We start from the raw sequence: 25,743 nt of genomic DNA, 5'->3' as shown, positions 1-25,743 counted from the left end.
CTTGGATGAAGACTTCAATCGGATGGAAGACCTCTTCTGGCCCGCTTGGATGAAGACTTCAGCCGGATCATGGACCTCTTCAGCCCCCCGCTTGGTCTTGGATCAGGACATCGGAGGAGCTCTTCTGGACCGATCGGTGAACCTGGTATGGTGAAGACAAGGTAGGATGATCTTCAGGAGCTTAGTGTTAGGTTTATTTAAGGGGGGTTTGGGTTAGATTAGGGGTATGTGGGTGGTGGGTTGTAATGTTGGGGGGGGTATTGTATGTTTTTTTTTTACAGGCAAAAGAGCTGAATTTCTTGAGGCATGCCCCGCAAAGGGCCCTGTTCAGGGCTGGTAAGGTAAAAGAGCTTTGAACTTTAGTAATTTAGGGCTTAGAGTAGGTGTGATTAGTTTAAAATTGTTGTAATATTTTTCTTATGTTTGTAAATATTTTTTTATTTTTTGTAACTTAGTTCTTTTTTATTTTTTGTACTTTAGCTAGTTTATTTAATTGTATTTCTTTGTAGCAATTGTATTTAATTAATTTATTGATAGTGTAGTGTTAGGTTAATTGTAGGTAATTGTAGGTAGTTTATTTAATTAATTTATTGATAGTCTAGTGTTAGGTTTATTTGTAACTTAGGTTAGGATTTCTTTTACAGGTAAATTTTTAATTATTTTAACTATTTTAGCTATTAAATAGTTCTTAACTATTTAATAGCTATTGTACCTGGTTAAAATAAATACAAAGTTACCTGTAAAATAAATATAAATCCTAAAATAGCTATAATATAATTATAATTTATATTGTAGCTATATTAGGATTTATTTTACAGGTAAGTATTTAGCTTTAAATTGGAATAATTTATTTAATAAGAGTTAATTAATTTCGTTAGATTTAAATTATATTTAACTTAGGGGGGTGTTAGTGTTAGGGTTAGACTTAGCTTTAGGGGTTAATACATTTATTAGAATAGCGGTGAGCTCCAGTCGGCAGATTAGGGGTTAATAATTGAAGTTAGGTGTCGGCGATGTTAGGGAGGGCAGATTAGGGGTTAATACTATTTATGATAGGGTTAGTGAGGCGGATTAGGGGTTAATAACTTTATTATAGTAGCGCTCAGGTCCGGTCGGCAGATTAGGGGTTAATAAGTGTAGGCAGGTGGAGGCGACGTTGTGGGGGGCAGATTAGGGGTTAATAAATATAATATAGGGGTCGGTGGTGTTAGGGGCAGCAGATTAGGGGTACATAGGGATAATGTAAGTAGCGGCGGTTTACGGAGCGGAAGATTAGGGGTTAATAATAATATGCAGGGGTCAGCGATAGCGGGGGCGGCAGATTAGGGGTTAATAAGTGTAAGGTTAGGGTGTTTAGACTCGGGGTACATGTTAGAGTGTTAAGTGCAGACGTAGGAAGGGTTACCGCATAGCAAACAATGGGGCTGCGTTAGGAGCTGAAAGCGGCTTTTTTGCAGGTGTTTGGTTTTTTTTCAGCTCAAACAGCCCCATTGTTTCCTATGGGGGAATCGTGCACAAGCACGTTTTTGAGGCTGGCCGCGTCCGTAAGCAACTCTGGTATCGAGAGTTGAAGCTGCGTTAAAAATGCTCTACGCTCCTTTTTTGGAGCCTAACGCAGCCTTTATGTGGACTCTCGATACCAGAGTTATTTTTATGGTGCGGCCAGAAAAAAGCCGGCGTTAGTTTTTCGGGTCGTTACCGACAAAACTCCAAATCTAGGCCTTAATGAATGGCAGAGTAATGTATTCAAAGAAACGATTAGCCTAGGAATATCATAATTAAAGGGACACCATGCTGTAACATTTTCTTCTCTTTAATGTGTTTCTAAAGATCCATTTTAACTGCAGGAATGTAATTTAATTGTTTACAAATAGCTAATTCACCTTTATTTTGTTGCTTTTGCCTGCTGAGACCGACACCTATACTGAAAATTTCAATACTGCAGTAATGGGTACAGAAAAGCTATAAGAAGAATTACTAATAGATTATTTAAAGAAAGTTCCAGCCTCAGATAGAAGACAACTGCTTGATTCTGAAAATGATCTTGTTCTAGGGCCATGCCTTGATGGAAAACCACATGTGGTATTTAGAAAAAATAAGGAATCCTATATTGGATTAAGTAATTAAATAGTTTACAGCCACATGGATTAAATATTGATCTTGGTAATGTCGTATTTATGTAACAATCAGAATGTTCTTGACACCATCCTATATTCATGTATCCTATTTAGAATTATTACTGCAGGTATATCTATGTAATAGTCTTTGATGTTCAAAAAAATCTTTTTACAGGTTACATTTTTTTTTTCAAAAGATCTTTATTTAGATCAAATGAACATACACTTCATGAATTGAGTGTACAGAGCATGCATCAAGATTATTACAATATAGTGTTACTTCATGATGATTCATTGTGCTATCTATACAAAAAACTTTTTTCATACATCATATATTACAACTTTAGCATGTAAAATGACTCTCTTCAAATCAGTGTATTTCTTATTTGGCCCAAATTTGAACTGTGTAGACCTCTCATGGGTCTTTAACAAACTCACATATGATCCATATTGGGCGTATATGGGGATAGGGCTTGGGTTTTTTAGGGAATCAGAGGGGAGGGAAACAAAAAGTTGTGTTATTCTAAATGATGTAGAATAGGTATATCTTTGGCCAAAATTGAACTGACTCCAACTAGAATATTGTTATGTCCAGGATTATGAGACTATGGTGGTATAGTTTATTTTCAAGGTATTTCAGATTGATCAGTATTAAAAATTATATGGGTATATATGATCATGTCGCTGTCTGGCTGATAGGAGAGTATATATGTATAAGCGTGAGGTTGGGGTGTTTTAGTTGATCCAGTAGTGTAGAAATAGGGCATTTATATATGTATTTGTATTATTTTTATCTATGCTCTTACACAGGGTATTAATGCCCTCTAAGATGTTTAAGAAAGCATGAGTTGCTTCTATGTTAGATTTAGGCTTTTCACAGCTTGGGGATTGATCTAAAGCCTAGGTTGTAATCCTAGATAATTATCTGGTCTGTTCTGCCCGTCATGGGCTCCGGCCGCAGGCCACATGGAGGGGGTTATATATACAACAATCTGCCAGGTCTTACTTATTTGCTGTTAAAGGGACACTCAATCAAAATTAAATTTTTATTATTCAGATAGAGCATGCCATTTTAAACAACTTTCCAATTTACTTCCATTAACAAAATGTGCACAGTCTTTTTATATTTAAACTTTTTGAGTCACCAGCTCCTACTGAGCATGTGCAAGAATAAGTGTGTATGCATTTGTGAATGGCTGATGGCTGTCACATGGTACGTGTATGCATTTGTGATTGGCTGATGGCTGTCACATGGTACAGGGGGAGTGGAAAAATATATAACTTTTAAAATTGTCAGAAAAAAAATCTACTACTTATTTGAAGTTCAGACTAAGTGCTATTGCATTGTCTTGTTATCTTGCATTTGTTGATTATGCAAATGTACTGTGTTGACTGGTCCTTTAAGCTTCAATCAATAAATATATCAGTAGAAGTAATAACATTGCTTTCTGTACCCTTAAAAACGGTTAAGAATGTGAACCTTCATCTACATAGGGTATTATGTGCATTTAAACAATACAAAGCTTGTTAACTTGACTTATAACATAGAAAAAAGATGTACTGAGCAGATTTTGTACATTTTTAACTTTAAGATATGTAAAATAGGTCATAACTATAGATATAAATGAATGATAAAATCCCCTTATAGAGCGTATAGAAAAAGATTAACTAGCGAGTTTACCAATGGGCTTAAGCAGCTGTATACTGTCTGAGAATGGCATCTGCAGGCTACCCCTCTCCTGTCTCTGGGATATGTCCGTCGCTATGAAAGGAAAGGATGTCTTTGTCTGGAGTAGGTAAATATTTCCGCCATCTAATCTCGCTTGGTAGATTTAATGGACGGTGAATAGGCTGGTCGAGGGGTCTCCTCAGCGTCTCTGAAGATAGCTGTGTCAGCGAGTTTTTAAATGTGTATCTTGTTTTGTCCTGTAGTCTTTCTTGCCGCATGTTGTGTCATGTTTCTTTCATCTGCCCGGTGTCCTGGTATCTCGGGTGGAGGCACTCTCTGAAGCTGCTCAGCATGTTTTTTTTCTGTGTGTTGCCGGCAGGATGAATTAGTAGTGTTGTGAGAGGTCCCAGCTGCGGGTCTCCAGGGCCCTCACTGCGGCGCTCCATGAGGGCTCTCTGTAATAGTGGATAGTCACGCTGGATCTTTGATGAGAGTAATTAAGTTTGAGATGCCGTGTCAGCGAGGTTCTTAATTTCTGAAGGGTCGATTAAGCTTGGATGTATGCATTGTATCAGGAAATCATATTGAGCCCTGTCAATAAACTTTTGCATGAGTAGCTCAAGTTTTCCTAGACGTTCATCAGGCTGTTGTATATAATACTCTCCTGCCATGATCACCATGTTGGATATCTTCTGTATATAACGATTCAGGGAGGTTTCTTACAGTATAATGCCTTTATGAAATTAGGTGCCTTATTGTGAAAGGTCGATAGAATTGATTTCCAATTGAGAACAATTCAGCTTACTAGTCAGGTATAGATAGGAAATGAAGAAATTTCAGTAAATCAGAATATTCCGACAGCACTGATGACCCGTTTCTTCCCAGGGGGGAGGTGTATGCCTAGCAGTGGGCCGTCGCCCTAGGCCTCAATATTCCAATCTGAGTCCCCAGAGTCAATAGCCAAGAGATTAAATATGGGGCCACAGATAGCCAGATTGTGGTGCTTTCATGTAATAAGATCTTTATCTTGCTGTTGGAAGGTAATAATCGGCGGATTATTAGAGATTCTGCCAGAGCTCTCAGAGAATGTGCCCTATCCAGAACGCTGCACGGACATGCCCCCAGGTTACATTTTTTTATAGGAGAATTGTGCTACTGATTGGTGGCGGCACATAGATGCCTCATGTGATTGGGTCACCCATGTGAATTGCTATTTCTTCAACAAAGGATATCTAAAAATGAAGCAAATTAGATAATAGAAGTAAATTGGAATGTTGATTAAAATTGTATTCACTACCTGATTCATAAAATAAAAATGTTGGGTTTAAGACCTTGAGTAATATGCAACACTCCCTCCAAGTCACCTGTCGAATACCCAAATCCAAGATGGTAAAGTAAAGACTATTAGAGTGACGTCACTTCCAGTTTCACCTTTTAAACCACAGGAACAACGATGATGATCTGATTCAAATGTGGGACCCCCCTGGAGAAGTTTGCACAAATACTGCAGACGAAATGCGTTGGAAAACTTCTAGGCTCTCATAATATTTTCTACCCTCTAAGAAACAACCTTGTGTAGTTAAATGTCTTAAACTTTATATTCAGAAAGTATTACCCTTTTGTACCTCTTTTCATAAATAGTAGCGGAAGGCGTCTAGAGAAGACCTTAACTTTTGAGCCTATTAAAGCCAAGGATGAGGTGTTTATAAAGCTTCAAGAATTATTAGCATTAGTCCTCCCAAAAAAACTCAAACCTAGGTGCTGCTCTATCTATCTATCATCTATTCATCTATTGCCTATTGGAGCCGAGCTTGAGGTTTTTTAAAGCTTTTACAAGTTCTGTCTCACTTCAAGAGATATTAATAGTTGCAGACTGGTCATCGGATTCTGCCTTCCAGCAATCAGAAAATCAAAAGGGAAGGAGAACAGCACACCTGTTTGTGGGGCATGGAGTAAGATTTGCCAAATCTTGTCAATCCAAATAGTCATACATCCAAAGCACTCCAGCCACCAGAAGAAATCTTTATTTAAAAGACTTTTATTTTCATTAGTTGGGTCCAAAAGTTTACTGGAACAACGTATTGAACCTACAATAGGCTCTTAGTCATGTACCTGACTAAGAGCCTATTGTAGGTTCGAAACGTTGTACCTGTAAACTTTTGGACCCAACTAATGAAAATAACAGTCTTTTAAATAAAGATTTCTTCTGGTGGCTGGAGTGTTTTGGATGTATGACTTCCAGCAATCAGAGACATAACTACAGAGGTCTAAAAGATCTCAATTGAGACTAGGCCCACACCTCTATAAATATGCCTTTATAATATGGAGGCAGGCAGGGCCGGACTGGGAAATCAGACCAGCCCTGGAAATTTTTGAAGCCCGGCCCAGCCAACCCAACCCTCCCTCGGTCCAGTCCTCCAACCGTTATGTTTCACCTTCCAGGAGGGAAGAGGTCTTGAATAGATACGCTATGCCCCACACAAGGCTTGCTCCAAGTACTGGCTGGGAGGCTACCTCTGCACTGGGGAAGTGGCACACCAAGAAATTTCCCAGCATCCCAGTGGGCTAATCCAGCACCGGAGGCAGGGTTTCCAAGATGACTACCCAAGTATTGCTGTACAGAAAAAACTGCAAACATATTTGTTCAAGAAAGCAGCACTAGTGCATATCCCCAGGCTAACCAGGGGGAAGAATGTCTCACAGTCACAGAGCAGCATTTCCTTTTTTTCCCTATGTGTCCTTTAACTAGAAAATATAAATCTTTGGTCTTATAATGATAGTTGTATTATCTTAGCTTAGTGACATATTATTGCAGCTTTTATCACCCTTCTTCTCTAGGCTTGGTGAAACTGGTCAGTGACCCACTTATTGAAATATAGCAAAATATATATATATATATATATATATATATATATATATATATATATATATATATATATATATATATAAAAATATATATATATATTTTCTTCAATTTAAACTTTTGAAAATATCAAATCATATGTCACCTTCAAAATGTGCTTACGTTATTGCCTAGAAAGACATTGACAAACATTTTGTACTCTGTAAAAACTGTTACTGGCTTAGCACAGCCTGTAAAATGTGCAAATACACATGAAATATAGTCAGTTAATGTTAATAAGTTTCTAGACATGACAAGCAGTCAGATTCCAAGATAAGAGAATTGAAAAATGAATGTATTTCCTATTCACTGTTCAGATTTAGTAAATGTTCTGCATGTAAAGGGTCATTTTCTCACACATGTTGCCTTCAAATTCTTATCTTTAACATTAGTCCTCCCACAAACTAAAAAAAACCTAGTCCCTATCTATCTATCTATCTATCTATCTGTCTGTCTGTCTGTCTGTCTGTCTGTCTGTCTGTCTGTCTGTCTGTCTGTCTGTCTGTCTATCTATCTATCCCATATTACTACAATATAGAATAGATACACACACATAAATATATATATATATATATATATATATATATATATATATATATATATATATATATATGTATATATGGGATACACAAAAGGAAAAACGAGGAACCGGGAACTTGATGCCAAGTGGTTTTATTGAATACACAAGGTGAGTAGCACTATCACAGGTGTGCAAGGGGTGCTAGATCTGACGCGTTTCGCGCATGCTCACATGCGCTTCATCATATATGTGTGTGTGTATTATTATTATCAGGTATTTGTATTTGTGTATATATATATATATATATATATATATATATATATATATATATATATATATATATATATAGGTGTATATATATATATATATATATATATATATATATATAAAACATTTTCAGCTAAGACTAATCCCAGGATAATAGACTCTCTTTATTTGATGTGTGTGTGTATATATATATATATATATATATATATATATATATATATATATATATATATATAAACACACACGCACAGGGGTACACACACAGGGGTTGAGCAGGAACTACTTTTGCAGCAGGAACTAAGTTCCCTCTGGCCAGAGAAAAAGAACACTTCAGAAAACACTGCTGCTAGTGTGAGGCGATGGAGCACAGTCTGGTTAGAGGGATAGTGAGATCCTCTAGTAATGGGCAGCAACACTTTTTACAATACACTTAATGCAAGCCTATCAGTGGTCCTGCTGTGTGATCACCCCACACATTTCTGTGTGGTTTGCTCTGTGGTCATTTAGCTCCCCTCAGCATAAATAGGACTAGTGCACCATAAGTGGGTGAGACTCTGTGACAGAGGAGGATTCTCAGGCCCAAAGGCAACTATTCAACCCTTAATTTAATTTAATTTGCTTTCATTAACGAAAGTGTATAGATTATATACATATAAATACAGTGTGTGTGGGTGTATGTATGTATATAAAACAATATTAATTGTGAGGGGGTGGAAGTCTTGGTGAGTTCCCACACTTTTGTTTGTAAGACTTATATTATATTTATAAATTAAGATCCTTATCTAATTTTAAAGATCTGAAATACTGGAATGGCTCTCAGACTCAGTGTGATGTGTATGTGTCAATCAGGAGCATCTGCCAGGATGACCAGACTCCCCTGGGTACTCAGTGAGGAGTAACTGTTACCTGTCCCTCTGATGTCTCGATACCTTGAGATTCTATAGATCACGTTTACAGTAAAAGACCTCACTTCCCCTGAGTGCAGCCCCTTATACCAGTAATGATTATCACAGTTGTGTGAAACTATCAAACAATAAATTTAGTTCAAATATTAATGGTTTGCACTTAAACCACTAATCTCCTTTCATTTGACTTGAGGACATCTTCCTCAAACCATATCTGCCTCAAATGTAAAATTAACTGCTGTATACAAATCTAATATATATTCTAATATAAGCTAATATAATTTCTGCCTAAGCGAATCTTGAAAACTCATCAGCCATTAACAGAATTATCAATTTCAGACCAAAAAAAAAAAAATTCAACTACTTTAATGATAAAGACGGGATATGACACACACTGCAGTTTGTGGCATTGGCTGTAAGAGGGCTGAGTCCCCGACACCCAATGCTGCACAGGCCTCTCAGACAACTAAGGGGTTAAAGGCTGTGACACACTGCAAGCGGAGCGGCGTGCAGCGTGTAGATAAGGCTGTGCGCACTCAGTGTGTCCTGCCTTTTCATCTCTGAGCACTCTGCTGCGTCAGGTTGCGTAGCTAAGCGTTCAGAGATTAAATATCTGAACTTCAGAATCGAAGCGTTGCGAAGCAGCTGCTTCGCCTTGCGCTGCATTGTTTGCAGTGTGTCGCAGCCTTTATAGTAACCTCAGTTGTGTGGATTTGCTGGGTCTATGAAGCCTGGGTATGTCTATAATGAGAGAAACACATTTGGGTGGAAGAAACTGCAGCCGGATCACCAGTTCCAGCCATTTCCTTTTCTCACAATGCGCAGATGGGAATTTTGCTCTGCCTCGGTGGAACAGGGCTTTTTTGGGGATTCTGCAGCCGGGACATTGCTTATTCTTAGCATAGACTGGGGCGGCTGAGCCGCAAGTGCAACAACCCCATGGCAGTCGGAGAGGCCTGCAAAGCTTTGTGTGCCGGAGACTCAGACCTTTCCCATCTTTATCAGTATAATAAACATTGTTAGTTTACACTTACATTGCCATAATTATTACTGGTATAAGGGGCTGCTCTCAGGTGAAACATAAGATAGTGAGCAGAGGTCTCATTTGTTCCCCGGCACAATCTTCTTCCATGGCCCTAAAGAATGATGAGTTAGGATGATATTATTATATACAGCAGAGCCCAGGTGTGTCCCTAGATCTCCAGCACTAGTTTCTGGAGCCAGCCCCCCTCCCCACAAACGTGTGCAAACATCCCCCAGCCAATGGGAGGATTAGAAGATTGTCAGAGCTTAGATGTCCCCTATGTTACCAGATAGGGTGACGTCAAAAATGACTTAAAGGGACAGGAGAAGCATGTGCAAAGTTCTCTCAGACAGGGCAGATTAAAAAAAAACCTGTCAAGTTTTTTTTCCTTATTATTACACAACCCTCCTAATAAATAAAAAATCATAAAAAATTGCAACCTAACTGTGCACTGTGCTTTGCCGTGTCTGACAGCATGAGAACGAGGCTCCCATTGGAGCTTATGGAAGCACGCTCTTGCATTGCACCTAACTTTTAATACCAGCACACATTTACGTGCACTGGTATTACTGAGTGGAGCGCAAATAAAGCACTCGTGAAGGCGCAATATTGTGCTCCACTTGTAATATAGCCCTAAATGTTCTAAATGACAATGTTGTTATTTGGAATTTGGTAGAAATGTTGTCAGTAGTTTATAGAATAAAACAAAAATGTTCATTTTACTCAAACACATACTTATAAATAGTAAAACCAGAGAAACTGATACTGTTGCAGTGGTCTCTTAATTTTTTCCCCCATATATATATATATATAAATTAGCTTCTTATTGGTTCTTATATGATCACTGCTATAAACTCATAGAACATTTTTATTACACAGTGTGCTTAGTGATTGTTTGTGATCTATTACTGGTGCTCGAGGCTGCATTCTTTACACACAAGGGCTAACATTGTGCTAAAAATTGTTCTTTGTTCCATCTAAAACAGGACATTTCATCCGATGAATCCTGGAATCTAAAGACATGTCACATGTCCTGGGCCAACCATTCAATATCCAGCAAGGGTGGTACAGATCATCGGTTGCAGGACCACCTATTGCCTGCAGCAATTGGGGAGATATAATCAGAAACAGCCAAACAAAGTGTTTGTAGCACTGCAGAGAAAAGGCTCATCTCATGATAGATAAAGAGCACGATGGGTGTGACCGCACCAACTGTCTGCAGCACTGGGGAGTGCGGGAGAGAGAGTCTATGGTACAGCCCATGCTTGCAGTGCTTTGGGGAAGAGAGCAAGAGCAACAGGTGGAATCACATAGAAGATCTGCAATTCAAAGAAGAGATATTGCATTGGGTGCAGGGTAAGCCGCCCTATGGCACAAGCAGAGACCTCCCAACCAGTCTGTATTTTGCAAGATGATCATAGCTTGGAAGCTCTACCCTACTCTCCCTTCCACTCAATTCACTTTCCTATAGATGTTCAGCTTTCACAAAGTGAAACAGGGCACCACTTAGCCAGGTCGCCAAACTATTTGATATTGCGCAAGTAATAGCCTGCACAACCCATGTCACTCCAGACTTCGTTCCCCTATGTTCTAACTGCATCAACAGGTTCCTTCAACTGCTCCCAGAGGTCCCTCAATTTTGTGATCCCATTTTATTAATTATTAGGTAAACGTTGGAAGGTATACATGAACTTTAGTACATGCTGTGTGAGAAGCAACTGTGTCAAATAAGGGGCCACACACACCACAACCATCAAAAATAGTGTATCTATCAGACTGTTAATGGGACAGTCCAGTCAAAATAAACTTTCATGATTCAGATAGGACATGCCATTTTAAACAACTTTCCAATTTACTTTTATCATCAAATTTGCTTTCTTCTCTTGGTATTCTTTGTTGAAAGCTAAACCTAGCTAGGCTCATATGCTATTTTGTAAGCCCTTGAAGGCCGCCTCTTATCTCAGTGCATTTTGACAGTTTTTCACAGCTAGACTACGCTAGTTTATGTGTGTCATATAGATAACATTGTGCTCACTAATTGTTTGGAGTTATTTATGAGTCAGCATTGATTGGCTAAAATGCAAGTCTGTCAAAAGAACTGAGATAAGGGGGCAGTCTGCAGAGGCTTAGATACAAGGTAATCACAGAGGTAAAAAGTGTATTAATATAACTGTGTTGGTTATGCAAAACTGGGGAATGGGTAATACAGGGATTGTCTATCTTTTAAACAATACAAATTCTAGACTGCCTCTTTAATCATGTGCAGGTATAAGTTGTGCTTCTTTCAAAATCAGTTTAAAACATTTGTACTTTACTTTTTTTGATCTCCAATATATATATATAAACATACTTGATTGCTGCTATTTCATATGCATGATAAAAAAATATTACTTGCAATGTCCCTTTAACGGTGTAGAGCTGAAGCTGTTTCATCTGCACTGCTTTAGGTACGGTGGTACAAAACTTAACTGTTGAAATTAAATAAGTAGAATGAAAAGGGAACGTTTAAGCAAGTGAAAGATCTAAATGCACATTAAACTCAAAGCTATTATATTATGGATATCAAAGAGCACTATTTAATCATGTTAAATATGATTGAAGTTTCTTTAAATTAATATTTTGCAAAAATTTGTTTAACATGTTTAAATAGCACTCTTTTATATACTAATATGGAACACAATTTACTGGGGTAAAGATCAAGGTCATGCAACCATAGTAGGTTATGCCCATATTATAAATGTACAAGTGAGTATCAATGAAAACACCATAAGAAGTTAACAATTATAAGGTCTGTGTTATGTATACATAGTCATTAAGATCTTTTTATTTACAGATAAACTCCATATCTCCATATTCTGAGTAACAGGACATCTGTAAATCTACACTAGTTAATTATATATAAACCCTTTGAATTATTTCACCAAGCACAAAACATTTTTAAAATGATAAACAAATTGGAAGTTACCACCTATAATGACTACTGGAGACAGGTACGTCTACCTAATGCATCATCTGGATCATTCAGAGATCTATTTTTGCAAGAGTGAACACTGAAGAACATTGTGCTTTAATTTAAATTTATTTTAAACAGAATATATCCCCAGTGTCTGATACCTTCATCCTCCACCACACAACCAGCATTATGTATTTAGCTGAAGCCTTTAGTTTATATTAAATCTTGATGAAACTTTAAAAGGACATGAAACCCAAAATACAGTTAATTGTTCATTCAGACAGAGCATGGGATTTTAAGACAATTTTCAGTTTACTTATGTTATCAAAAACTGACTTTGTTCTCTTATTATTATTATTCTTTATTTATAAAGCGCCAACAGATTCCGCAGTGCTGTCCATGGGTAACAAAGATAAAAGGACAGTACAATATGAGACACCAGACAAAATTTAACAAACAAGTACAGGGGGAATTGGGAGCCCTGTTCCCGTGGGAACTTACAATCTAAGTTATCATTTGTTGCATACTTAAAGGGACATGAAACCCAAAAAATTTCTTTCATGATTCAGATAGAGAATACAATTTTAAACAACTTTCTAATTTACTTCTATTATCTAATCTGTTTTATTCTCTTGGTATCATTTGTTGAAGGAGCAGTCGTGCACTACTGGTTTCTAACTGAACACATGGGTGAGCCAATGACAATCAGTTTATATATGCAGCCACCAATCAACAGCTAGCACCTAGGTTCTCTGCTGCACATGAACTTTCCTAGATAAACATTTCAGCAAAGGATAACAAGAGAAAGAAGCAAATTAAATAATAGAAGTAAATTGGAAAGTTGTTTAAATTTGTATTCTCTATCTGAATCATGAAATAAATATTTTGGGTTTAGTGGCCCATTAAGTAGGCACAGAAATGCACTACTGGGAGCTAGTTGGTGATTAGTGGCTGTGCACAAATGCCTCTTGTCATTGGCTCATCAATCTGTTCAGCTAGCTCACAGAAGTGCAGGCTGATGACTAAGAGAATGAGTATTGGGTGGGTCATCTCACTCTGGTGCTAAGTTTGGATAGAGAGTGTGCAGGACATGGCATATCTGGGTGGGGAGAGGTGGACCAAGGGTGTGGGGCTAGACAGATTTTGGCAACCCTGGACTTTTATAAAGTCCTGAAGAGCTGCAGGATATTTAGGAGCACGGCACAAGCTCTAAGCACCCCCCCCCCCCAACTATTAGTATTATTATACTTTATTTATGAAGCGCCAACATATTCCGCAGCACTGTCCATGGGTACAATTCATTTAAATAAAACAATGAAATAAAATGTGTAAGAGACCAGACAAAATTTGACAAACACATACAGGAGGAATTGAGGGCCCTATTCCGGTAGGAATTTACAATCTAGGAGGGTAGGAGGTTGAGAAACAAGAGGTAAGGACTGCAAGAGTGAGAAAGATGTTGATACAGAGTTAGATGAGGAATGTTAGGTAAGTGGAATTAATTTATTATTGAGTTGGGTGGTAGGCCTCACTGAACAAAAAAGTCTTCAGGGAGCATTTAAAAGAAGAATGATTAGGGCAAAGCCTGAAAGCTGGAGGGAGAGTTCCAGAGGGTAGGTGCTGCACGACAGAAGTCCTGCAGTCTAGCATGGGAAGAGGTGATAGTCGAAGATGCAAGTAGCAGGTCATTGTTGGATCTTAGTGGGCGGGCTGGAGTATACTTGTTGATTAGAGAGGATAGGTAGTGGGGAGCGGCGTTGGTGAGAGCTTTGTATGTAAGGGGGAGAATTTTGAATTTATCTCTGCAGTGAATGGGGAGCCAATGAAGGGACTCGCAGAGAAGTGCAGCAGATACAGGACAACGGGAAAGGTGGATTAGCCTAGCAGAGGCATTTAGGATGGATTTAAGGGGGAGAGGCTGGTTATTGCAGTAGTCAAGTCAGGAAATAACAAGGGAGTGGATTATTTGCTTTGTGGTGTTAGCGCTAAGATATGAGTGAATCTTGGAAATATTGCTTGGAAACTATCCCCTACTTTACTAGTTTTTATTTTATATAACTAGCCATCTAATTGGCTACAATCATCACAATTAATCTGATTAAAATCAAATATAAACAATCCCACATTCTCTCACAACATTATGGGGCGATTTATCAAGGGCTAAATGGCCCCTGATGCCTCTGTTTCCGCGCGAGCCTTCAGGCTCGCCGGAAACAGCAGTTAAGAAGCAGCGGCCAAGACTCGTCCGCTGCCTCTGAGGAGGTGGACAGTAATCCGCCTGATGCAATACGATCGGGCTGATTGACACCCCCTGCTAGTGGCAGTTCAGCATACGCTGTCGGCATTCAGTGATGTCTGGCAGACATCGTACGCTACTGCGTATGATGTCCGCCAGAAATTGGCAAATCGGCCCCAATATCTGTATTCCAAGCATTCCATATTCTGATTAATTTTTCTGAATACTCAACTTGCTACATCACTAGTTTCCTATCCTTACTCTTCTTGCACATAAAGAGACTGTGCACATTTTGTTAATGGAAGTACATTGGAAAGTTGTTTAAAATTGCTACTCTATCTGAATCATGAAAATTTAATTTTGAATTGAGTGTCCCTTTAATGTGATCCCAATGAATTGTTATCTCAGCTGCAGTGTATTAAAAGTATGGGACCCCAAAGAATTTCCCAATATGTCCCATTGCCAGACTTGAAATTTTCACCATCACTAGTCCTATTTGGATATCATTAGTTTGGTTTTATTTTTACATATAGAACAGAACAGCTGGAAGAAAATCATAAGGATTTGTATCATATTTATATAAACATGGCAAATAACAAATACACAAGCTAGCTACAACTAGTGAGATATATTTGATGTTTTTGTGCAATCCAAAAAATAGATTTCTGGCATTAATAACAGTGATACTTAAAAATCTAGTCTAACAGCATTTTTTTTAATTATTCAGAGATTGTGTCCCATACACCCAAGCTCTTGGTATACTAGTTAAAAAAACAAACCTTCTCTAAACTATAATGTCCCTTTGATTTCAAATAAGAACTGTGTTAAAGGGACACTCTACTTGATTTTTTTCTTTTTGTTTAAAAAGATAGATAACATCCTTATTACCCATTCTCCAGCTTTTTATAAACAGCATTGTTATATTATCCTACTTTATAACCTCTAAGATTGCCTGTTTCTAAGCCCAGGAGGCCGCCGCTTATCTTAGTGCTTTTTAAAAAAAAAACTTTTTACAATTTTGAACTATAGCCAGACACTCCAGTGGAGAATGATAATGGGTTCACGAGAACCAGCACTAATTGATTAAAATGAAAGATTATAAGTAGCTAAAACAAACGGCACTGAGATAAGTTGCAGCCTGCAGAGGCTTAGATAAAAGGTAATTACAGAGTTAAAAAATATTGGTCATGCAAAACTGGGGAATGGTAAATAAACAAATGATCTATCTTTTTAAACAATAACAAAGTCAACTGTCCCTTTATATGCTGATGTTTAAATGCCTATAAGTTTTTAAATGGTTTTTAAATCCCCTTTTTTTGTTCTTTTCTTTGACATGTTACCACCCTTTGGGGCATATGTATCAATGTGCGAGCGGACATCATACGAAGTAGCGTATCATGTCTGGTGCACATAGCTACACATCGATAAATGCTGCCAGCATACGCTGTCGACATTTATCATTGCACCAGCAGTTTTTGTGAACTGCTGGTGCAATGCCGCCCCTTGCAGATTCACGGCCAATCGGCTGCTAGCAGGGGGTGTCAATTAACCTGATCGTATTCCATCGGGTTAATTTCTGTCCGCCGCCTCAAGGGGCCTCAAGCTCCATACACAGCTTGATAAATATGCCGCTTTGAATCATATTGGGGTAAAAGTTACTGCCCACCAAGATCCTCCTTTCCATAATTACAGTTAAATATGTATAACAATAAATCATTTGAAGGGAACGTGTTAAAAATGTGGATTCCAATTTTTCTCGAATTACTAATAAGTGACTGGCAAGGATTTTACCTCCTTTCCTGGCAGCGAACCAATCATGCAGTCACATGACCTCGCTGGGTACTGGAACAACTGAAAATACAAGTGAAGGGACAAAGTCAAACTAAAGTTATGTAATCACTTATGCACCACAAAAAAATAACATCACAAAAGATTTACAGCTTTATCGTACTTTTTGGACTTTGTCCTTTGGGTTTGTACAGAACTATTTTTACTGTCTACTTTAAATATTGATGTTTGCAATATATAATAAAATGTGCCCAGTTTAAGGCAGGGGTAAGTGATTTAATAAAATCTGTACATCAATAGTAAAATAACAATTCACCTTCATGTAGTCATGACTGATAAACAGAATTAATTTGCTTTGTCCCCACTGTGCTGTCGTTTACAGTCTACAAAGGTTATTTCACAAGTCACAGCAATAGTACTGCTAAATGCTAATCTGGCCAATTACATATGAATATGTGATACTGATACTGATGCATCCTCATGTGCAAATCATAAATCTGAGTGGCAGAAATGCAAGACACACTTATTGAGCTAGTGAAGGGATTATCATGCCTCACCACCGCCCCACATATTGCTAGAGTGTCTGCTTACTGCCCATCCCACAACCAGTGGTGGTTCTAGAACTAAATATAGTAGATTTGCATTAATCAATAAATGCATGATAAAAACACAATGCAATAGCACTTAGGGGCCTATTTATCAAAGGTCTTGAGGACCTGATCCGACAGTGCGGATCAAGTCCGCAAGACCTCGCTGAATGTGGAGAGCAATACGCTCTACGTATTCACCATTGCACCAGCAGCTCAGAAGAGCTGTTGGTGCAACGCCGCCCCCTGCAGACTCGCGGCCAATGGGCCGCCAGCAGGGGGTGTCAATCAACCCGATCGTACTCGATCGGGTTAAATTCCGACGATTCCTGTCCGCCTGCTCAGAGCAGGCGGACAGGGTTATGGAGCAGCAGTCTTTAGACCACTGCTCCATAACTTGTGTTTCTGGCGAGTCTGAAGACTCGCCAGAAACATGGGCCCACAAGCTCTGTTCGGAGCTTGATAAATGGGCCTCTTAGTCTAAACAGAAAACTGAAAAGTGACCTTTTAAAAGAAGTTGCTGATAAACCTCTCTATAGGCTACTATCCTAAAGAAACTGAAGAATTCTCAGAATTCTTGGAATTCTAAAAGAGTGCCAGTGATAGCCATTTGTATCAAACCTGGAAAAAAAAACTTTCCAGACATTGTTATAAATTTTGTCTAGTAACAGGATTTTTCACCTGGATGAGCTTTTCAACAGCAGAGTCTGCAAAAAACTTTTGAGATTTATGACTAAGCGTTCAAAGAAATAGTGGTTCCAAGCAATTTGCAGAAGCTTCTCCAAAAGGTGAAAATAAATTGAGGTCCTCTGTCAGAGACAATATTTACGGGTATACCATGGAGGCCAACTGTCCCTCAGTCCAGTCGAATCGAGAATTGTGTTTACTTAGCCAAAAAAGACCATGGATAACTGATTGTGCAGAAGAATGAATGACATCAAACTGCAACTATTCGGTATGTAGGACTCTCACAGTCATGTTTAGGGGTGCTGATTCGAAATGAATTAAACCTAATCCAAGGGGAGTGCCATCCAGAGTGGTTATTTTAAGACATTGTTTTTTCTTAAGAAGAGGCAACCCTGCATGAATCATGAAACAGTGATCAAGAAAATTTCCAGCTGCCCCTTAATCAATAAAGGCTTGAGCGTGGACAGAATTCTGAAGAAAGGTAAGGGTAACAGGTACCAGGATCCGAAAAGAGTGAGAGGAATTAGTAGTGACCAGGCTTAAAGGTACCCCACTTTTATCCTCTAAGCGTTGGCTTTTCCCGAGTGTATATCAAAATTCTTAAGTTGGTGTGAATTAGAACCACAATAGAAACACAGTCTTAATCTCCTTCTTCTCTGTCTTTCAGACTCAGAGGGCTTAATAGAAGAGAGATCCATGGGTTCTTCTTCAGAGGTAACTGGAGGTGCTGAAGGGTAGAGGATAGTCTAGAGACTGGACGGGTAGGAGGACGAGATGAAAGTATTCTGCGAGTTCTCTCTCTCTCAGCTTGTCTCTCCTGAAAGCGAGAATCCAGACTGATGCAATGTGTTATGAATTCATCCAGGAAAGATGGAACATCACAATATGTGAGCTCATCCTTGATGCGCTCATGCAGGCCTCTCCTGAAGGCCGCTTTGAGAGCACTGCCATCCCAACTGGTCTCATGTGCCAAGGTGCGAAACTCGATGGCGTATTGTGCCACAGATCTATTGCTCTGGCGGAGATCCAAGAGAGAGTATTCTGCAGCAGAAGTGCGGCCAGAGGTCCCAAATATGGAAGATCATGCAGAAATGAAGGTATCTGCATCGTTCAGGAGCTGAGCACTCTGTTCCAAAAGGGAAGAGACCCAGGCTAGGGCCTTGTCTTTCAATAAAGAAATGATAAAAGTGACCTTTAACTGATGAGACTGGAAGGTATGAAGGTCATTGCGGAAGTGCAGCCTGCACTGGTTGAGAAATCCACTACAGTGGGTAGTACCATCATACCTGTCAGGCAACGTTATCCGGGGTATACTACCAGAAACAGGGGAGGAGGTTGCAGCACTAGCAGCAGGGACAGGCTGTGTGGCAACAGGAGCAGCGTTTTTATCTGCAACCAGTGAGGAGAGCATAGCGGTTATAGCCTCTAGTTTAGAATCCACATTCTGCAAGTGTATGGCATGGGTTCCCAGGGTCTGTCCCTGAAGAGAGACTGCTCTTGCTACCTCATTTGGATCCATGGCCAAGTATAATGTAATGCTTGTGTGATATTTCTCTATCAGACCAAACTTGGCCAGCAGTCTTCTAATCCCGGCGTTAAAGTGAAAGGATAAGGAAATATCCCAGAACAAAGTGAGTTTAAGAAATGAGGTAAGCAGTATTCACGGTAGACAGGGTACTCCTTCACGGTAAGAAGGGTAAGGCAGAGAATGGTCAGAGACAGGCAGAGTTTGGCAACAGAAAGGCAATCCAGCAGTTCAGGGGTTAACCAGTAGAATGGTCAGAGGCAAGCAGAGTTCGGCAACAGAAAGTAAATCCAGCAGTTTAGCACTTCAGGGGTAAACCAGTAGAATGGTCAGGAACAGGCAGAGGTCAGCAACAAAAGGCAATCAGCAGTTCAGGGGTTAAGCAATAGAGTAGTCTTGAAGCAGGCAAAGTTCAGTAACGATAAGGTAAGCAGCAGTTTAGCAGTTTAGCAAATAAGCACCCAGTAACACCTATACTCATGCATGGTATGTAAGTAGGTAAGGTACTTACATAGGTGTAGATTCGTGCCAAGGAGGAGACAGCTGATCCAGACCGGCATCGGAAGGACCCGGCATGCGGCGATGACGTCATTGCTGAGCACTAGAAGGAATTGCCGCATCCATGGCAATGCCCATGGCAACAGGAGGACACAAGGAGACGGGGTGGCGAGCTGCGTGACAGTACCTACACATGTACCTGAGCTTGCACCTGTATCTGAGCCAGTACCTGTACATGTACCTGAGCTTGCACCTGTATCTGAGCCAGTACCTGTACATGTATAAGTGCTTGCATCCGTATCTGAGCCAGTACTTGTACCTGAGCTTGCACCCGTATCTGAGCCAGTACCGGTACATGTACCTGAGTTTGCACCTGTATCTGAGTCAGTACCTGTACATGTACCTGAGCTTACACCTGTATGTGAGCCAGTACCTGTACCTGAGCTTGCACCTGTATCTGAGTCAGTACCTGTACATGTACCTGAGGTTACACCTGTATATGAGCCAGCACCTGTACATGTACCTGAGCTTGCACCTGTATCTGAGCCACTACCTATACATGTACCTGAGCTTGCACCTGTATCTGAGCCAGTACTTGTACATGTGCAAGTGCTTGCACCCGTATATGAGCCAGTACTTGTACCTGAGCTTGCACCGGTATCTGAGCCAGTACCTGTACATGTACCTGAGTGTAGATTTGTGCCAAGGAGGAGACAGCTGATCCAGACCGGCATCGGAAGGACCCGGCATGTGGCAATGACGTCATTGCTGAGCTCTAGAAGGAATTGCCGCATCCATGGCAATGGCCATGGCAACAGGAGGACACAAGGAGACGGGGTGGCGAGCTGCGTGACAGTACCTACACATGTACCTGAGCTTGCACCTGTATCTGAGCCAGTACCTGCACATGTACCTGAGTTTGCACCTGTATCTTAGCCAGTACATGTACATGTACCTGAGCTTGCACCTGTATCTGAGTCAGTACCTGTACATGTACCTGAGCTTGCATCTGTATCTGAGCCAGTACCTGTGCATGTACCTGAGCTGGCACCTGTATCTGAGCCAGTACCTGTACATGTACCTGAGCTTGCACCTGTATCTGAGCCAGTACCTGTACATGTATAAGTGCTTGCATCCGTATCTGAGCCAGTACTTGTACCTGAGCTTGCACCTGTATCTGAGCCAGTACCGGTACATGTACCTGAGTTTGCACCTGTATCTGAGTCAGTACCTGTACATGTACCTGAGCTTACACCTGTATGTGAGCCAGTACCTGTACCTGAGCTTGCACCTGTATCTGAGCCAGTACCTGTACATGTACCTGAGGTTACACCTGTATATGAGCCAGTACCTGTACATGTACCTGAGCTTGCACCTGTATCTGAGCCACTACCTATACATGTACCTGAGCTTGCACCTGTATCTGAGCCAGTACTTGTACATGTGCAAGTGCTTGCACCCGTATATGAGCCAGTACTTGTACCTGAGCTTGCACCGGTATCTGAGCCAATACCTGTACATGTACCTGAGTGTAGATTTGTGCCAAGGAGGAGACAGCTGATCCAGACCGGCATCGGAAGGACCCGGCATGTGGCGATGACGTCATTGCTGAGCTCTAGAAGGAATTGCTGCATCCATGGCAATGGCCATGGCAACAGGAGGACACAAGGAGACGGGGTGGCGAGCTGCGTGACAGTACCTACACATGTACCTGAGCTTGCACCTGTATCTGAGCCAGTACCTGCACATGTATCTGAGTTTGCACCTGTATCTTAGCCAGTACATGTACATGTACCTGAGCTTGCACCTGTATCTGAGTCAGTACCTGTACATGTACCTGAGCTTGCATCTGTATCTGAGCCAGTACCTGTGCATGTACCTAAGCTTGCACCTGTATATGAGCCAGTACCTGTACATGTACCTGAGCTTGCACCTGTATCTGAGTCAGTACCTGTACATGTACGTGAGCTTACACCTGTATCTGAGCCAGTACCTGTATATGTACCTGAGCTTACACCTGTATGTGAGTCAGTACCTGTACATGTACCTGAGCTTGCACCTGTATCTGAACCAGTACCTGTACATGTACCCGAGCTTGCACCTGTATCTGAGTCAGTACCTGTACATGTACCTGAGCTTACACCTGTACATGAGCCAGTACCTGTACATGTACCTGAGCTTGCACCTGTATCTGAGCCAGTACCTGTACATGTACCTGAGCTTGCACCTGTATCTGAGCCAGAACCTGTAAATGTGTAAGTGCTTGCATCCGTATCTGAGCCAGTACTTGTACCTGAGCTTGCACCCGTATCTGAGCCAGTACCTGTACATGTACCTGAATTTGCACCTGTATCTGAGTCAGTACCTGTACATGTACCTGAGCTTACACCTGTATGTGAGCCAGTACCTGTACCTGAGCTTGCACCTGTATCTGAGTCAGTACCTGTACACGTACCTGAGCTTACACCTGTATATGAGCCAGTACCTGTACATGTACCTGAGCTTGCACCTGTATCTGAGCCACTACCTGTGCATGTACCTGAGCTTGCACCTGTATCTGAGCCAGTACCTGTACATGTGCAAGTGCTTGCACCCGTATATGAGCCAGTACTTGTACCTGAGCTTGCACCGGTATCTGAGAAAGTACCTGTACATGTACCTGAGTTTGCACCTGTATATGAGCCAGTACTTGTACATGTACTTGAGTTTGCACCTGTATCTGAGTCAGTACCTGTACATGTACCAGAGCTTGCACCTGTATCTGAGTCAGTAACTGTACATGTACCTGAGCTTGCACCTGTATCTGAGTCAGTACCTGTACATGTACCTGAGCTTACACCTGTACATGAGCCCGTACCTGTACATGTACCTGGGCTTGCATCTGTATCTGAGCCAGTACCTGTACATGTACCTAAGCTTGCACCTGTATCTGAGCCAGTACCTGTACATGTGTAAGTGCTTGCACCCGTATCTGAGCAAGTACCTGTACATGTACCTGAGTTTGCACCTGTATCTGAGCCAGTACCTGTACATGTACCTGAGCTTACACCTGTACATGAGCCAGTACCTGTACATGTACCTGAGCTTGCACCTGTATCTGAGCCAGTACCTGTACATGTACCTAAGCTTGCACCTGTATCTGAGCCAGTACCTGTACATGTGTAAGTGCTTGCACCTGTATCTGAGCCAGTACTTGTACCTGAGCTTGCACCCGTATCTGAGCCAGTACCTGTACATGTACCTGAGTTTGCACCTGTATATGAGCCAGAACTTGTACATGTACCTGAGTTTGCACCTGTATCTGAGTCAGTACCTGTACATGTACCTGAGATTACACCTGTATGTAAGCCAGTACTTGTACATGTACCTGAGTTTGCAACTGTATCTGAGTCAGTACCTGTACATGTACCTGAGCTTACACCTGTATATGAGCCAGTAACTGTACATGTACCTGAGCTTGCACCTGTATCTGAGCCAGTACCTGTACATGTACCTGAGCTTGCACCTGTATCTGAGCCAGTACCTGTACATGTGCAAGTGCTTGCACCCGTATCTGAGCCAGTATTTGTACCTGAGCTTTCATCGGTATCTGAGCCAGTACCTGTACATGTACCTGAGTTTGCACCTGTATATGAGCCAATACTTGTACATGTACCTGAGTTTGCACCTGTATCTGAGCCAGTACCGGTACCTGAGTTTGCACCTGTATCTGAGTCAGTACCTGTACATGTAACTGAGCTTGCACCTGTATCTGAGTCAGTACCTGTACATGTACCTGAGCTTACACCTGTATCTGAGCCAGTACCTGTACATGTACCTAAGCTTTCACCTGTATCTGAGCCAGTACCTGTATATGTACCTCAGCTTAAACCTGTATATGAGCCAGTACCTGTACATGCACCTGAACTTGCACCCATATCTGAGCCAGTACCTGTACATGTACCTGAGCTTGCACCCGTATCTGAGCCAGTACCTGTACATGTACCTGACCTTGCACCTGTATCTGAGCCAGTACCTGTACATGTACCTGAGCTTACACCTGTATCTGAGCCAGTACCTGTACATGTACGTGAGCTTAGACCTGTATCTGAGCCAGTACCTGTATATGTACCTGAGCTTACACCTGTATCTGAGCCAGTACATGTACATGTACCTGAGCTTGAACCTGTATATGAGTCAGTACCTGTACATGTACCTAAGCATACACCTGTATATGAGCCAGTACCTGTACATGTACCTGACCTTGAACCTGTATATGAGCCAGTACATGTACATGTACCTGAGCTTGCACCAGTATCTGAGCCAGTACCTGTACATGTACCTGAGCTTGCTCCTGTATCTTAGTCAGTACCTGTACATGTACCTGAGCTTGCATCTGTATCTGAGCAAGTAGTTGCACATGTACCTGAGCTTGCTCCTGTATCTTAGTCAGTACCTGTACATGTACCTGAGCTTCCATCTGTATCTGAGCCAGTACATGTACATGAGCTTACACCTGTATATGAGTCAGTACCTGTACATGTACCTGAGCTTCCACCTGTATCTGAGTCAGTACCTGTACATGTACCTGAGCTTACACCTGTATCTGAGCCAGTATCTGTACATGTACCTGAGCTTGCACCTGTATCTGTGCCTGTGCCTGTACATGTACCTGAGCTTGCATCTGTATCTGAGCCAGAAGTTGCACATGTACCTGAGCTTGCATCTGTATCAGAGCCAGTAGTTGCACATGTACCTGAGTTTGCACCTGTATCTGAGTCAGTACCTGTACATGTACCTGAGCTTGCACCTATATCTGAGTCAGTACCTGTACATGTACCTGAGCGTCCATCTGTATCTGAGCTAGTACATGTACATGAGTGATACCTGTATATGAGTCAGTACCTGTACATGTACCTGAGCTTGCACCTGTATCTGAGTCAGTACCTGTACATGAACTTGAGCTTCCATCTGTATCTGAGCCAGTACATGTACATGAGCTTACACCTGTATATGAGTCAGTACCTGTACATGTACCTGAGCTTGCACCTGTATCTGAGTCAGTACCTGTACATGAGCCTGAGCTTACACCTGTATATGAGCCAGTACTTGTACATGTACCTGAGTTTGCACCTGTTTCTGAGTCAGTACCTGTACATGTACCTAAGCTTGCAGCTGTATCTGTGTCAGTACCTGTACATGTACCTGAGCTTGCACCTGTATCTGTGTCAGTACCTGTACATGTAACTGAGCTTACACCTGTATCTGAGCCAGTACCTGTACATGTACCTAAGCTTTCACCTGTATCTGAGCCAGTACCTGTACATGTACCTCAGCTTAAACCTGTATATGAGCCAGTACCTGTACATGCACCTGAGCTTGCACCCATATCTGAGCCAGTACCTGTACATGTACCTGAGTTTGCACCTGTATCTGAGTCAGTACCTGTACATGTACGTGAGCTTAAACCTGTATATGAGCCAGTACCTGTACATGCACCTGAGCTTGCACCCATATCTGAGCCAGTACCTGTACATGTACCTGAGTTTGCACCTGTATCTGAGCCAGTACCTGTACATGTACGTGAGCTTACACCTGTATCTGAGCCAGTACCTGTATATGTACCTGAGCTTACACCTGTATCTGAGCCAGTACATGTACATGTACCTGAGCTTGAAAATGTATATGAGTCAGTACCTGTACATGTACCTAAGCTTTCACCTGTATCTGAGCCAGTACCTGTATATGTACCTCAGCTTAAACCTGTATATGAGCCAGTACCTGTACATGCACCTGAGCATGCACCCATATCTGAGCCAGTACCTGTACATGTACCTGAGCTTGCACCCGTATCTGAGCCAGTACCTGTACATGTACCTGACCTTGCACCTGTATCTGAGCCAGTACCTGTACATGTACCTGAGCTTACACCTGTATCTGAGCCAGTACCTGTACATGTACGTGAGCTTACACCTGTATCTGAGCCAGTACCTGTATATGTACCTGAGCTTACACCTGTATCTGAGCCAGTACATGTACATGTACCTGAGCTTGAACCTGTATATGAGTCAGTACCTGTACAGGTA

Source organism: Bombina bombina, chromosome 8 (genome assembly GCF_027579735.1).
Source record: "Bombina bombina isolate aBomBom1 chromosome 8, aBomBom1.pri, whole genome shotgun sequence".
Lineage (NCBI taxonomy): Eukaryota > Metazoa > Chordata > Amphibia > Anura > Bombinatoridae > Bombina > Bombina bombina.
The sequence above is the reverse complement of the archived record's forward strand: the minus strand, read 5'-3'. Positions refer to the sequence as shown.